This window comes from Rattus norvegicus, chromosome 8 (genome assembly GCF_021556685.1).
Source record: "Rattus norvegicus strain SHRSP/BbbUtx chromosome 8, alternate assembly SHRSP_T2T, whole genome shotgun sequence".
NCBI lineage: Eukaryota > Metazoa > Chordata > Mammalia > Rodentia > Muridae > Rattus > Rattus norvegicus.
In genome coordinates, this window is record NC_141541.1 from 127618971 (window position 1) to 127623681 (window position 4711).

At 47.5% G+C, this 4711-nt stretch overlaps 1 long non-coding RNA gene across 1 annotated transcript; it reads left to right on the forward strand.

Moving 5' to 3' along the window:
• The first annotated feature begins 1734 nt into the window (after window positions 1-1734).
• On the forward strand, window positions 1735-3934 carry LOC102549288 (uncharacterized). Its single transcript, XR_015628118.1, has 2 exons — window positions 1735-2139; window positions 3545-3934. It is a non-coding gene; the product is annotated as an uncharacterized LOC102549288 (long non-coding RNA).
• The last annotated feature ends 777 nt before the right edge of the window (window positions 3935-4711 follow it).

The following is a 4711-nucleotide window of genomic DNA, read 5'->3' on the forward strand; positions in this document are numbered from 1 at the left end:
CAAGGGCACGAATCCCCCACGTGCAGGGTGGTGGCCCTGGCCTATGAGCCCAGGGCTCAGGAGGTGAAGGCAGGAAGATTCAGAGTTCGTGGTTATCCTTGGCCACACTGAGAGTTCAAAGTAAGCCTGGGTTACATGAACCGTGTCTCAAAACAAACACAAACAAAGGGGCTAGGAAGACGGCTCAGTGGCAGAACAGTTGTCCTAGCACACAAGGGGGCAGAGGTTCAATCCCCAGCACCACAAAACCACAAACGAAACAAAACAGAGTAAAACAAAAGCCTCCCTTTTCTATTAGAGTTCTCGCTACTCAAACGTATATGCGTATGTGTGTGTATGTGTGTGTAATATCTATTTTTAATTTCCTAGGGATGATGACTCCTTATGCATGAATTCACTGATCAATATCTATAACTCTGGTTTAATTTACCTAACTTTACACATTGACTAGAAGAAAAAAAGAATCAAATTTTTAAGTGCTGTAGGATTCATACATGCCGCGTGAGTATTTTATCCATGGAGTTAGGCCTTCCATCTCTACAGTGTCTACTTGTGTTGCTGGGGTTGGGTTCATTGCCCTCAGCTGAAGAATTTGTACTGGAAATCTATGAGGGTGGGAAATATCTGTCAGTTCTTGTGTGTCTATGTGTGCAAACTCAAGTGCAGGTGGACATGTGTGCTTGGCTGGAGGTTACAGGCCAGCCTCAGGTGTTGTTCCTTAGGCATCATCTCCCGTGTTTCTTTCTCTCTTTTTTAAAAGATTTATTTACTTATTATATATAGATACACTGTAGCTGTCTTCAGACTCACCAGAAGAGGGCATCAGATCCCATTACAGATGGTTGTGAGCTACCATGTGGTTGCTGGGATTTGAACTCGGGGCCTCTGGAAGAGCAGTCAGTGCTCTTAACCGCTGAGCCATCTCTCCAGCCCAAAACAGGCAGTTTTAATGACTTTCTTTTGGCCAAACCTGCATGTATGTGGCCCCGTCCCATGGGTGAGGGTCTTGGCCTGAATGTGAAGGAGGAAGCAAGCTGGGCTCCAGCGTCGTCTCTGCTCCCTGCCTGAAGGGATGTGAGCAGCTGGCTCCTGCTCCTGATGCTGTGTCACCTGTCCCTCCCTTCCTGCACCCTCAAGCTGTGATCCCTTCCTTGAGTCCCCGTAGCCGGGTAGTTAGTCATCACAAAGGGAGAAATAATAGAGCAGGGTCTGTGGTTTTCCCAGGGTTACGAGGTGTTAAGGGAGGGAGGCACAGCTCGTCTTAAACCCAGCTGAGTTGGCTAACTTTGGCTCCACAGCCAATGGAGTGGCTTGTTCAGTTGCCCAGTGGGAAGCTCACCCTTCTGAAAGGAGCTTTGGCTAAGGGCACTGCAGGCCTAACTGCTGAATGCCAGCCTCTAAGCTCCATCCTCAGAGGTCGAGGAGCCCAGGACTCCTCCTGGCCTCTTGGCTCTCTGTAGTCATGGTTGCTTCTTCCAGAGTGCTGTGGGGAATGAGAAGTCATCGGTGCTGGGTTCCTAGTTTTTTGCGAGTGCGAACTGCTAGGGATGCAGAAACACAGTTGCCAAGAACCACTTGGCCACGGCAGAAAATTTAGAATTATGAGCAATTACCGGAAGCAGAGGAAGAATTGTTGCGGCCAGCACTGATGCTGGGAAATGGGGCTGAGAATGCGCACGCACAGCGGGATGAGTGGATGGGACCACGTGACCTGAGCACCAGCGCTAGACTCACCCTCCTTCCGTTAACCTTGAGTATCAGCTCTGAGGAAGGACAGGGAGGCTCTCCTCGCCTATAGCCTTCTCTGTCTGTAAGAGAATACCTGAGATTGGATATTTTATAAAGAACAAGGGGATGGCTGTGTAGCCATTTCCTTGAAACTGGAAAGTTGCTCCCAGGGGAACGATGGGGTCCTTTGAGAACTGAGAAGCTACCTGAGTTGAAGGAAGGTGAAGTAAAATTCTCTAGCACCCTGCCCACAGAATTAGGGCAGCAGCAAACACCTGCTGGAGAGAACAGCGGTCCAGCTCGGGTCTCCCAGTCTACTTAGCTGCCTTCAAGTCAGGCAGTGAGCTCCAGGGTTCAGCTTTCCGGAGTCATCACCCATGCTGGGGTGGGTGTTCAGCGATGTAGCTCTCTGTGAGTAGCGCATGCTCCTGTAAGCGACCCCTCATATTGTCACTCCTGTTCTATTGCTGGGATAACGCGCCATGACCAAGGCAACTTATACAATGGAGAGTTTATTTGAGGCGTACGATTCTAGAGGGTGAGTCCATCACTGTCATAGCAGAAGCATGGCAGTAGGCAGGCTGGCATGGCGCCGGAGCAGGAGCTGAGACACAGGCATGAGGCAGAGAGAACTAACTGGTGAGGATGCTATTCTTTTAAAACCTCAAAAGGCCACCCCTTAAGACACACCTCCTCCAACAAGGCCACACCTAGCCCTTCAGAGTGTGTGCTGTGATGGCACAGTAATAAGTCTGCTGAATAATACTCTCCACTCTGTGTGGCAAAGCAGAACGGCCTTTGCAGGAGGCCAGTGGCAAACATTTTAGACTCCTCGCCCTCTGGGACTGTGCGAAATAAATTCCTGCTTGTTTCACCAACTGGGGACTAAATATTCAAATATATGAATGAGCCCATGGAAACTGTTCTCATTCAAACCTCCACATGGCTGTCTGGAGTAAACAGACAGGAAAAAGTCACTCAGAGGGGCCAGAGAGAGCACAGAACTCATGTACAAAATCTATGAGCAGTGCTGTATGCTTGTAATCCCGGCTCTGGGAGGCAGAGGCAGGCGTGTCCCTGATGCTCACAGACCAGCCTTGATGAGTTCTAGGCCAGAGAGAGAGTTCACTTAAAAACCAACAAACAAACAAACAAGGTGATTGTACACTGAGGAGCAATACCAGAGTTCACGCCTCTACACACACACACCTTACACACACACACACACACACACATACATACACATACTTCACACACATGCACATACATGCACACTTCACACAGACGTACAAACACATGTACACACATACACCTCACACAGTGCACACACATTTACACCTCACACACATGCACACACTCACATGTATATACACATACCTCACAAACATGTACACATACCTCACACACATGTACACACTTATACATCTCACACACATGCATACATAATATACCTTACAAACATGCAAACACATGCACACATACATCACACACATGTATACACACACACCTCTCATACATGCACACACATATACACTGCACACACATGCACACACTCACAGTGCACACATACACACATGTAAACACATGGACACACATGTATACATACTTCATACACTCACATATACACACTTATACATACACAGTGGAAGAGGAGAAAAGCTTGCTTTTTGAGAGAAATGTTTGAGGCAGAGCCCCTCATGATCTGAAGTGTCACTTCTTACTGACATTTCTTCTCATAGATTTGCCTCATTACCGAGTAAACCTGTTTATCTGATTCTCACAATTGATTGCTTGTCGAATTCTGGTCTCTCTGCAGTTGTGTTTCTGAGATTGGGGACTATTGACAAGTTGGGAGACTCCTGAGTGCTTCTAACTAGATTTCTTCACAAATGGAAATACCAGGCCAATAACACATTCTCAGCTGCAGCTGCCACAGACAACCCAAGGACCACAGAACACACCGTGTTCTGGCTTCTCTTCACATGACTCAGGCAAGCGAAGTCCAGACACACAGCCCCGGTTGCTTGAGACCATGTCACAAAAAGGACACTCGAGATGGCAGTTGTACTGGTGACTTTCGAATATTTGCTGACTGTCGAGTTAACTCTTGTAATCCCAGAAGTAGTTGTTTGATATTAGTAATTCTAAGTCAAGCTTTCTCACAGGAAGCGAAGAACAAAATATTAAAGGCGAATGTTTGCTGACAGCCCCTAAGGACAGCTTGGGTGGGTTTTGTCCTCCGGGCTCTCTCGGTGCTTCAGTTTGAGAGACACCAGGAATGAATGGCTTGGGAAGGAATGGTTTAGACCTGCTGGGATCCAGTCCTGGGAGGCTGGCAAACTGATTTTCCTTCTCTTTGAACTTCAAGTTGTTTACTGCGAAGACATTCGTGGCGATGCGGGACTGAAGGCTTAACATAAGAAAATTGTCAGCAAATGTTTATTCTCTTTCAAAATCTCCGTCTGCTTTCATCCCGCCTCACGTTCTATGTGAAATGCTTCAGTCTTTGACTTCGTATCTCTCTCCGGAATGCATTTGTAGTTGACTCGAGATCCCCAGCATAAGAAGTGTCTTTGTGAGAGGACAGTTGACCATTGGTATCCTGTGTTGACGTCTTTCAAACATTTTCCGGTTTGGTAAAGAGACAGCAGGCATTAAGTGTCTTGTACAGGCTGAAGCATTTACCTGTCCTGTAACCCCCTTAATGTGCACATGTGGGAATCAGAGGACAATTGTGAGTGTTGCTTGGTTTTTTTCCTTCTCCTCTGTGGGTCCCAGGGGTGGAACTGAAGGCATCCATCTTGGTGGCTTTATTCACAGAGCCATCTTGTTGGACCCATCTTAGATTTCTGGATGGGTGCCTCAGTGTACCTGGAGATACATTTGGCCATATTAACTGGCCACTGAGTTCTGGGGTCTGCTTGTCTCCAATCCCCAGTGTTGGGGTTCCAGGGGTGCTAGGTCCTGTCCAGATTTTTTGTAG